The following is a 9,998-nucleotide window of genomic DNA, read 5'->3' as shown; positions in this document are numbered from 1 at the left end:
ATCCATGGCATAGGCATTACAATTAAACAGACCAGAATTTTATTTCTAGTTTCACCTTCAAAAGGCACAAGGTCTGACATCAGAAAGAATGGGGAAGGAATTTTGGCTCTACTACTTAGCAGCTCTAGGTATTTTTCAGGTTGCTTTAACTCATTAACCCTTATAATCTGCAAATGTAAACCATCCAGAAAGCTTGGGAAAATTTAGTGAATGTAAATGTAGCCACTTTATGAAGTGTGCCTAGAACACAGCTCATGTCAGACACGTATTTGTTGTCTTTAGTCTAATTTCTTCTCGTCTTCCTTTCCAGCATTATGAGGAAAGTCCTGTCTGTGCATCCTGGATTGTCTGTTGTCAGGTCTGCATCAGCACTATCCATTCCGACTAAGGCTAGGAATTGCTTTTCTCAGAATTCTCTTCGCTGTACGGTTTCAAGTTAGAGTTTGCCGGGGAGAACTCATTTGAGACTGAGGAGTAGATACGGGTCAGACGTGGTGGCTTTCTTCGGTGGGGTGGTTTGAAGAGGCAAGGCAGCTTTACAGCTCCTTCCTTGAGCTTTCACTTTGTGGTCCCACTTCTGAGACTTGAGTGCCCATCTGTGCTAGTGCTTGAGGCTGAAGAGGTTAGTGACTGTCCTATTTCCTAGCTATAGTCTTCCTGACCTTCACCCTCCAGCTTCAGTTTTTTTCCACCATTGCTATGCCTTAGTTATTACATTAGCCCCCTTTTACCTGTAATAGATGGAGAAAATATGCTTTCCTGAAGGAACTCAAATTGATAAACTAGTAGAGGGTTATAGGGGATATTAAATAAGTTAATATCCATCTTAAAAGACACTTAGCACAGTGCCTGACACATAGTGCATGTTTCATAAATGTTAATTTCTTTCCTCTGTCTATACTATATTTCACGGGTATAGAAGTATATATTAAGTATATATTACATAAGTATATATTAAGTTCTATAATTATTATTTAATGTAGTTTCTGTTATTATTCCCATTTTATAGACTGGAAACCTACATTTCAGTAAATAACTTACCCAATAGTGCACAGAGAAAAACATTTTAGAGCTAGGACTTAAACCCACGTATGGTTGATTCTAAGCCCCATGTACTGTTCATAAATCCATTTGTCTACACGGATAAAACTTAATGAAAGACTCATGCTTCACGGAATATTTCCACTTCAGATATCACTTACACATTGGCTTCTGATTACTCTTAAGGAATAAAAAAGCAAAAAATACAATCATGAGAAAGATAAGCCCCACATAAAAAGGAAATTTTAATGCGTGGAAGAAAAGGCAATTTTGATTCTTATATTTACAGCAATTAGTTTCTAAATGCCTAATGTGACAAACTTTGTCAGACTATAGATAATTTGAGTATTTGTTCTGGCTTTGAAATTTTGCATATGCATATGAGATTTTCCCACCTTTAGAGATATTTTAGTTAAGGTAATAAGAGCTGCTTTAATCGTTTCATTCCAAAATATCAGGCTAAATACAATTGAAGTTTATTTTTCCATCACATAAGTCTAAACAGGTGGATCTGACAGACAGATAGTCCTGAAGATTGGCCCTGAACTAGCATCTGTTGCCAATCTTCCTCTTTTTGCTTGAGGAAGATTGTTCCTGAGCTAACATCTGTGGCAATCTTCCTCTACTTTGTATGTGAGACACCACCACAGCATGGCCTGATGGAGGATCTGAACCTGTGAACCCCAGGCCACCGAAGTGGAGCACACAAACTTAACCACTATGCCACCAGCTGGCCCCAAAAGGTAGTATGGTTTTACTGGAATCAAAAATGTTCCAAATCTAGAAACTTAGGAGGCAAAGATAGCTTGAAAAAAAATAATTGTGCATAGGAACTTAGATTAGTTCCTGCATTATAAGTAAGAATGAAGGTAAAGAAAGAGTAAAATTTATTGAAAGTTCATAGGAATGTTACTAGAAACAGTGCTTCTTGTTACATTGATTAAAATAATAATTAGAATGATGATATTAAAAAATAATGACAGGAAGCATGCCATTTTCTAGTACCTTTATGAATTTTTTTCCACTTAATTCTCTCAGTGAGTCATGAGATAGCTTCTAATGACCTCAATGTTCAGTTGAAGAAAGTGAGACTTACATAAGTTATTTGTTCAATGTAATACAGCAAAATAGTGGACACAGATTTGAACTCAAATATTCGGACTCCAGCGTCATGCTCTACACCATAGATAATTCCTTTTATAGTTTAGCATTCTAAAATAATTCAAATATTTTTGCCTCATCTATCAAATATAGCAGTTAATGAAATCAGAATAGTTATTTTCTATTGGCATCATATATTGAAAACAAGAAGCCTTATGTGTTGTTAGTACAATAGCTTAAAAAAGCACAACACAGAACTAGGTGCTTTCTCTGCTTCATCTTATTCCCATGTGTATGTAATTTCAAAACATAAACTTTAAAAAGTATGAGGTAGCTACATGAAAGCATATTAGTTTCTTTAGCAGGAAACCAGAGCTTCCAATGGATCTTTTAACAAAATACTGAGGCTGAGAATGTGAAATAGAGGAAGTGATGCATGTCTGATGGAAAATTATTCTCTGTTGTTATCTGGTGACTCAAAAGTTGTCGGCTGGGGCTGACCCAGTGCAATAGTGGTTAGGTTTGCATGTTCTGCTTTGGTGGCCCAGGGTTCGTGCGTTTTGAACCCGGGCACGACCTACACCCTGCTTGTCAAGCCATGCTTTGGGGCGTCACACATACAAAAAATCGAGGAAGATTGGCAACAGATGTTAGCTCAGGGCCAATCTCCTCAACTCCAAAAGAAGGGTGTTGGCTAAGGAATCCTACTACCTGTTCCTTTGCCACAGCTCTCATTCAAACTGCTACTGTTCCTTTGGCTCAGCTCCTCCAAGCCAGGCTTCTGCTTTACGAATATTTTCAGACGTTGTTTTCACTTTTCAGTAAACTTCAGAAGAGCGTATTTGCACGATGTGCTCCAACACCTTTACTGGAGTATGACGTTAGGCCTCTTTCTCAGAGTCTGAAAGATGTGAAACCACTTTGCAAAAAGAATTGCATTTGCTTAGAATTGACTCCCATGCCTGAACATACAGAATTGGATAATGTCAATCTCAATTTGACAAAATTCTATTACTAAATCAACTTAGTTCATTATGCTCCTTTTACTTTTTCCTTCAAATCAACATTGTTTTTCTGCTTAAGATATTGAGTAAATAAAAACTTACAAACTCAAGTCAACCCACAGATTATTTAAGCCCATTCTTTGAAAATAATTATATATTTTGGGATATCAAGGTGCCTAAATTGGTATCAGTCTCTGGCTTTACATATGAATTTTCTGAGTGCAGAAGGTGCCTATAAATGAAAGTGTACTATTTAAATCACTGAGGTAGAGGTTATTTGTCTTTAGAGTAAACAAGAACATACTGGTAGGGTGACTTTCTTTTTCTTCTTTCACCATAAGACTCTTGTGAAGATAAACTTCAGGAGTAAATTTACTTCAGAGAATCTCTTATCTTTTTTCTTCAAGATGGATGCCCATTTAAAATTATCAATTTGGAAATTTTGAAGCAGTGGTATTGACACTCTCCCTAGGGACTGCAAGAGCTAGGTGACATTGCAAAGAGTAGAGAATGACATAAAGACTAAGCTTTTCCCAGCTAAGGCATTTGATTGTTAACACAAATATAAATTAAGCTAATTACATAAAATAAAATGATATCTTTCTAATTGCCTCAAACAAGAAAGAAATCATATTGATTAATTACAATATAGGAGGCATACCAGATACTTTGAAATGGGAGTCTAAAATATGTTCTAATGGTGTGCATATCAGCACTGCAAAATTCCATTTTCTGTGAAATGTAACACAAATTACAAGTTATAATCTTATAACCATGCGATAGTGCCATTGACTAAATTTTTCAAATAAATTTATTTAAAAATTTAATATTTAAAAAAATCTTCCTTTACAGCTCCTATACAGAAGTAATTATAATGGTACACAGTATATGTATTGATTTGGAATGGTGATATAAAACAATTGGAATTATTTAAATTCTATATTTAAATTACTGCAAAAGATGACTCAAATCTCTATATTGAAATTTGAAAATAGCTTGAGTACTGGATATTACAGAATTAGTAATAATTGTCTTAGCTGGGATAATAACTTATGGTTACGTTAGAGAATGTCCTTAATCTTAGTAGACACATGGCTAAGTATTTAAAGGTTAAGTGCTGTGATATCTGAAACTTACTTTGAAAGTGCTTAGTAGAATTTAGATAGATGGTGGGTAGAAAAATAGATTAATGAGGTAAATGTAGTAAATATGCAAAGTATTGAGAATTATTGAATCTAGGTTGTGAGTATAACATTCCTTTAACGTTTTTGTATATTGAAAATATTAGTAACAAAAATTTTGCAAAAAAATAAAGCAAGAAAAAACTACATTACACATTATCATATACGCAAAGTAAATTTTTAGAGTTTGAGGATAAATATTTTCTTAAATACTTTGCAAAAATAGCATAGTAAGATAGCTAAGGACTGCTTCATCTACTCATCAGCAGCAGGATCCTTACTTACCATACTTATTATTTTAATGTTATACACTGTCTTGCATCTCCACTTGTTACAGTTGCAAGTGTCATGTTTACTGTAAATAATTTTAAATCCTCAGTGATATCAATAGATGTGTGTATAAATTAACTTTAATTATACTTTTGCTGTAATTGTTCAAATGAATAATTCATATACACATTTACTTAGCTCTTGAAAGAACTTAAGTACTTACTAGGAGTACACATTCCAAAGGTGGCTACCCACAAGTTCTTTAGGATATTACCATATAAACAGAAATAAGCTTAAGAGATAATAGAATTTTTCTTTGTTGAACTGAGTGGTATTCAAGATATGTAGTTGATTGGAAATATGGACCAAGCTCTGCTAGCTTTGTATGAACCGTGAATAGAGAATATGGATTTAAATAGCCCAGCAGTCTGCAACCCACCAGGTAGTGTCTTGAATCTAAAACATTAGTTTTTCAGTTTTTGAAGTACTTGAAATCACAAAAACAGGTAACCACTTGCATTCACTCTGTTTTCAATGGGCTCTGCATCACACAATTGTGAACACCTTACATGCAGGAATATCATCTTGTCTCTCACTTAGTCAGTAGCAAATTTTTTTAGATCATGGAATTCGATTGCCCAGTGAAATATAAAGAAAGTAATATACCGTGGGTGAGAAGATGTAAGTATTATAACTGCCTTTCTCTTCACTTTGTCCTTTGAAGTATAAATTTTAATGAGATAAAGACTTGAAGTAGAAAGTAGCAGGATGGGTTTTGTTTTTCACGTGAAAGAAAGCTGAGCTGGATTGAGCACACTGGCTTCTTGAGTTGAAGAGTGGATGTCTTGTTTTAAAGATGCTCTGGCTTTATAACACCTTGAGGAGCCTCGTGACTGCACAAATTTATTTTACATCTCCTGCTGAAGATTTTAATGATGTCAATGTGCCACTTATTGTATACTTTTATATGCTTTATTTTAAATATGGTAGAGGAAAAGGGAAAGTAATTTGTCTTTTGTTGTTTTCACGGTCTGTATAATTTCTGGAGTAAAAAAATATAGGGTACTACTGCTCTAAAAAGAAAAATTGGAAACAGAAATTTAGTAAATGAAATTTTATTAACTCATGAGGACAATATTCTATTCTTAAATTATACACACACACACACACACACAAACTTAGTCCTTTGATTCCTCAGTTAGTTAAAGTACAATTCTATTATAAGTCATTATCACAGAGTCAAATCACACCCTACAACAAGCCTTTGCTCTTTCCATTACCTCCCCTATATCAACTAGTTTTGTCACCTGTACAAACAATTCCCATTCTTCTTCAGGAAACGCTTCCTGATCTGTTAGTTCCACATTTTATAAACCCCCTTTTCAGATTCCATTTTGCACATTTTCAGATTCAAATTCATATTTATTAAATATTTATTGTATACCAAGTTCAATTTTTTTTCTGAAATATTTTTTCAATAAGAATGTGTTACTTGAGTTCAATTTCCAGCTCAATCCATATGACCTCAAAATGTTACTACTCTTCATCTTTAAAATGAAAATAGTAATAACATTTACATGTAGGTTTGTTGTGAAGATTAATTAAGGTAACACGTACCTAGGATATAACTACACGGTGAACATTTAAGAACTTTTAGCTACTATGATGAAGATTAATGTCTACTATTGCTCTAATGGAGTCTGCCTCTAACAAGTATTTGATGTTTAAACAATACACTGCTCTGTATTGTTATATAGATGATACCCCTGAATTTTTATTGTTCCCCTAATAAAATTAGGACTCCCTCAAAGACTGTGATAATGTGATCAGTTTCCTTAATGTCAGCCCACCCTATCCAATGTTGTACTTCATTCAGAATTAGGCGTATAGTAGGAACGTGCTGAATAATTACATCAAATTATTTGGGATAGTTATTAATTTAATGCACAAGTTCTTAATTCCTCCTAGGTGCAAAGAATTATGGTAGACACAAGCCTTCTCTCCAGGAAATTCACAGTTTAATGAAGATAAATCACAGTGGCAAAGAGCAATCCGAATAGAAAAGATCATTGCTTATGAAATGAATACAGCCCAATAAATTCATGACATTCAAAAGGTAAAAGTTTATTTAGTATATAGTCTAGGTTTTGTGGTCATACAGTTTCTGTCGCAACTACTCGACTCTGTCATTGTAGCATGAAAGCTGCCACAGATGATACATAAAAAAATATATGTGGATATGTTTATGTTCAAATAAAACTTTATTTATGGATATGAAGTTTGAATTTAATATAATTTTTCATGACACAAAATATGATTCTTCCTTTGATATTTTTCCCCAGCCATTTAATAGTGTAAAAACTATTCCTAGCTTGCAGGCGATATAAAAATAGGTAGTGGGCCACATAGGACCCACAAGCCACAGTTCGCTGATCTCTGGTATACATAATTGCATCTTATTAGGCAGTAACTGCCTTGTCTCTCTTTACGCTATGCCAAAAATTCTACCGTGTTAAGTGCCAAAAGAAGATTGAGATAAGGGATTCAGGAAATTCAAGGAAGGCCTCAGGAACACTGAAGACTTTGTACTGGCTCCAAGTTTACTGAGAGTGGGGAGCAATTAGCTTCATTCTCTTCCCTGATGGAAGCTGCAGGCATAAATCAGGTCAGCCAACTGACAAAGTGCATGCTCTTTGCCATAACAAAAAATAAATGAAAATTCCCTGGACTGTTGCGTATGTATTCATTTGTTTTGCTCAGTCATTATCATTATCATATTTCCACAGGACTGTTTCTAGTCAATCTTTGTAATACATACTGAATTCCTTAGAGTATTGGCCTATATTTCACAAGTTAAGTGATCTTTTTGTCTCTCCTGCCTCCCAGCATTTTCATATTGGAAATTACTGAGATTTTCAGTAGACTAGTTTACAGTTCTTTGTTGCTCAAGGCATGTCCCAGGCTTTTAGTCATTGTGCCCCCAATTTGAAAATTTTTCTATCCTTAGATGTGACCCCTTCCTGCCTTGCCCTCAAGCCTTGGCCGTACACAAAAGCTGGAATGGGAATGACCCTTTTATCACACCTGGGCTGTAGCCTCCTTTCCACAAAGAGCCTGGCAGTGCCGGTGGAAACTAGTTCCTGGGGTCTGTTTATACAAAATTCTGTAAGATGTAACACTTTTTTTCAGAAATTGGAATATGCCTATAGTCACAGCAAATATCTAAAATCTTGAAATGTGTGACTCTTACTTGTTAACCTGTGATTTGTTCTCTTCAGTGTTCTGTGACTATGGCCACATTCACTTCATAAGCAATATCCTTTTTTCCATCTGGATTCTTCTCTCTCACTGGGTTTAAAGAAAGATTTATTTTCACTCCCACTATTAGTCTGGCTTCCCTGACTTCTCCATTCTTTTGTTGTCTCTTTGAGCCTGTCTCTTAGTGTTATGGATATTCTATATAGGTCACGCGCTGTATAGGTATTATCTCTGGCTGAATCCTTTTGTCTCCTTCAAATGTCAAGTAGCTAACCTGATAATTTTCTAAAATACTCAGTGCTTTTCAGCTGATATATTCCTGTATAAAATGAAAACATGTTTCTTCTGAAAATTATTTTTCCTTTTCTTCTCCAACTAGAATATTTCTGCCAGAGGAATTTCAAGTTTACCAACTAGCCCTTCTTTCTACTCCAAAATAAAAAGAACATTCACCAGTATATATCCAAGTACTTCTTTTTACATGAATAGCAATAATACATCTTGGCTTGGTGATCAGAAAAAGCATCAGAAGTGAAATTAGCCCTGAATTTAAATTTCGAATATTTGTTTCTGTAATTCAGTCAAGTCGTTTCCCATTGCTGAGTTTCTGTTTTCTTCTCTGTAAAGTTAGAAATCACAAGAACAATAATAGCAACGTTTAGGACAGTTGTGTTAAATGTTTTATAAAAGCCACTTATTATAACAGTAACTAATCTTGAAAGATTGCTCCTTCTCGTAGAATTACAGGGCTTGTCTCTCCCAAATTAACTTTACCTGCACAAGGAATGGATGTTTAGAAATTTTGTGGGATGAGGGGGAAAAGGGTTTGCATCACATATTACATATCAAACCAGAACAATCTTCTTTACAAATACACTTTTTTTCTGAAAGGTTCTTCTCTTGATAACTGCCAACTCATAACTCTTATCCTGCATAGCCTCTCAGGTCCCCTTTATTATTCCTCAGATTTCAATCCTGGTAATTAGTTTCTCTTTCCACTTATCCCATTGAAAGTCCAGCAGTCAGTTGACCCTGTCTCCCTAGGAACATATTTTAGCAGCCATCTCTTACATTTTCAAACATTTTCCTAGTGGTCTCACTGAACCCTCTTCTTTGATGCCCCAAATGGTCCATGAGCCTTTATCAAATCATTCAGTCTAGGAAACTTCTCTCTTCTACAAGAAAATCAGCTGCTGTGATATTATATCACGTGGTGGAAGTGATGCGAGCTATAAATTGACAAAGTCTTGTAGGAGACAATTGAGTACAATATCTAAGTGTAACAATATTTTAGATGAACAAGGTCACAACTTGGCATGAATTTGGACATCATACATACCTTCCATAAATTCCAATTTGAGAAACTTAAGCTGTACTAATCATGAATGATCTGTACTTTCTTCTACAAATTAGAATTGTATTTAACAATATCCCCATACATCCATACTCACCCACATTCACCCACAACGACAAAACCATCCCGCTGGAAAAAGGATTCTTATTTTTGACATCCTTCTCTTTCTCCTTATATCCATTTTCATTGCCTACCCCTATCCATCCCAGGCATCGAATGACCAAATGGAACTCTTCTTCTAGGCTTGATGTCACAATACCATCTCCAGCATTCACCTGGCCTAGTAGTTCCCTTGACTTTATTCTCTTTCTTTCCAAAATAGCAGCCAGGAGCTTTACAGACAACAGTGCTGATATTTTGGTTGTCTAATTCCTCCTCTCTGTCACAGGCTGTGGACACTTTATCAAGTCATGCTTGCCTCTCCTCTGCTCCTTGCAGAAACTGTTCCAGGGAACCTTGTCAATGTCTGCATACTTTTTCTCTGTGGCATTGTTTCACAAGGCAAGCTGGTTAAAAGTAAATCCATTTACATTTCGTTGGGTTTGTTTGGAATGGTGAGGTCTTAACTGAAAATTTTAGGCATTTTGTGGGAGATTATTTAGGTCACACTTCCAATCTATGAGATCATGACACACAGGCAGCCTATTTTAAGAGGTAATCTGAAATGTTCCATTTAATTGGGCTAGTTGGATGTGGCACCATTTGACTGCAAGTGAGGGCAGAAATTTGGAGGCTGGTAAAGTTTAGAATCACAGACTGCTCAGCTGAAGTGAGGGCTTTGCATACATT

The 9,998-nt window shown here is 35.3% G+C and overlaps 1 long non-coding RNA gene across 1 annotated transcript; it reads right to left on the bottom strand.

Moving 5' to 3' along the window:
- Positions 1-8,527: 8,527 nt before the first annotated feature.
- LOC139080204 (uncharacterized) lies at positions 8,528-9,445 on the bottom strand. The gene is made up of 2 exons (XR_011534513.1): positions 9,307-9,445; positions 8,528-8,629 (listed from the first exon to the last, which is right to left on the bottom strand). It is a non-coding gene; the product is annotated as an uncharacterized lncRNA (long non-coding RNA).
- Positions 9,446-9,998: the final 553 nt, after the last annotated feature.

This window comes from Equus przewalskii, chromosome 29 (genome assembly GCF_037783145.1).
Source record: "Equus przewalskii isolate Varuska chromosome 29, EquPr2, whole genome shotgun sequence".
Lineage (NCBI taxonomy): Eukaryota > Metazoa > Chordata > Mammalia > Perissodactyla > Equidae > Equus > Equus przewalskii.
The sequence above is the reverse complement of the archived record's forward strand: the minus strand, read 5'-3'. Positions and strand labels throughout refer to the sequence as shown.